Source organism: Myotis yumanensis, unplaced genomic scaffold, assembly GCF_028538775.1.
Source record: "Myotis yumanensis isolate MYYU_CA2020_CCGP unplaced genomic scaffold, mMyoYum1.0.hap1 SCAF_7, whole genome shotgun sequence".
In the NCBI taxonomy this organism is placed as follows: Eukaryota; Metazoa; Chordata; class Mammalia; order Chiroptera; family Vespertilionidae; genus Myotis; species Myotis yumanensis.
In genome coordinates this window covers 31,512,517-31,514,238 of record NW_027223758.1, presented here as the reverse complement: position 1 = coordinate 31,514,238, position 1,722 = coordinate 31,512,517, and positions in this window count along the sequence as shown.

The window sequence follows — 1,722 nt, the reverse complement described above, 5'->3', positions numbered from 1 at the left end:
GGGGACCTGGAGCTGGAGACTGAGGCTGCGTTTTGAAGGACGAGTAAGAGTGCATCATAGTGATCAATCAGACAGGGCTCAGTACAGAAGAAAGAAAGCATCCAGGCTTTTAAAAGCAAAAGAGTTTAATGTAGGGAAGTAGGAAATTTAAAAAGGTGCGAAGGGTGGGGGAGTGCTGCTAGAGGAGTAGACTGAGCCTCTAGGAATGACTCTCAGAACACTGCAGGGTCGCCAGCTACACAATCAACAGTGGGCTAACAGGCCGCCATCCCTGCAAACAGTAGGTTCAAGAACTTACCATGTTATGATCCAGGGATGTGGAATCTGGGGCCAGGGGACACCAAGCTGCTACCACAACAGCCTCGCTGCGCTCATGAAGGTGATGACCGGTGTTCGAGATGCTACTGCAGAGGTACCTCACTCCTCCAACGCTGCTCTTGCTGGAGCAGACGGCCAACGCAGCCGAAGGACCCCCTCCATCCATTTCATTCCTGCTGTTTAAACCTCACACAGGTTTCGCTGATTGGCAGGATTAAATTTGCATGCAGAACCCTAGCTACAAGGGAGTCTGGAAAAAATCGCTTTTCTCTCTTTAGTCCAGGAAGGCACAGGAGAGAGAAGGGGAAGGAGGTGGAAATGGGTGCTGAGGGCCCAGCAGGCATAGCCTGGCTCACACAGGAAGGAAAGAGAAGAGTACCCTCCGCTGGGTGGACATGCCTTGAGCTTCCTCTTCTGTCCCCACACAGAGCCTCTTTCCAGGCCAACACGCTCTAGGTGTGTGGGAGCCCACAAAGCCCCCTGCCCAATGGCCACACAGTCAGAACGGAAGGACCTGCCAGACCAGTGAATCCAAATGGTCATTTGCGTGATCAGGAAACAGGTCCAAAGAGGAGGTGCTGCTGTCTCCAGGCCACACAACCACTAAGCCAGCTGGACCTAGAGCTTTATTGTTCCCGTTTTATCACTCTGTTCAGTCTGCCACCCGGACCCCCTCTTCTTTACAGCCTGGGGCTCACCCCCCCCCCCCCCCCCCCCAGGTCTGGGGCTTGGCTGGGGCTGGTGGCTGGTGCAAGTGAAGGATAGCAGTCTGGAGTGGTGGGAAAGTTCAGCCTCTGAAGTCAGGCAGACCTGCATTCTCCTACTGGCTCCACTCCTCCTAGCTGTGTGACCTTGACCAAGCTACTTAACCTCTCTGAATCCCAGTTGCCTCCTCTATGAAGTGGGCATAAGGATAGCACAGAATAGTGATGAGAGCATAGCTCATGGATGTAAAAGGGCATACAGTAGGTGCTCTCTACATGGAGGCAGTAACAATCTGTTCTTCAATACTCCTGTTCATTTACAAACTGCTCTTATTGTTAAAAGTAGCTGTCTTCCCAGGTTCCAGATGGAAACATTTATAGGTTTTATAGTGCTGTAGGCTGCATTTCTTTTCTTCTATACCACGGCAGCATCAAAAGACCTTCCCTGTAACTGCTTCTATTGCCCTACGTACACTTACTGGCTTTTAACTAAACATTTTGGATTCCTCACCTCATAGAGGTCCCCTCAAGCCCACACACATAGATTCATACCAAACACACACTGATACACATACATACACATGGATATGGACACACACACACACACACACACACACACAATCAAATACACAGATCCTCAACAGCGCTCCTGACTCACACACAAATTCACAGAAACACACACATAGCAACCACAGCGGCA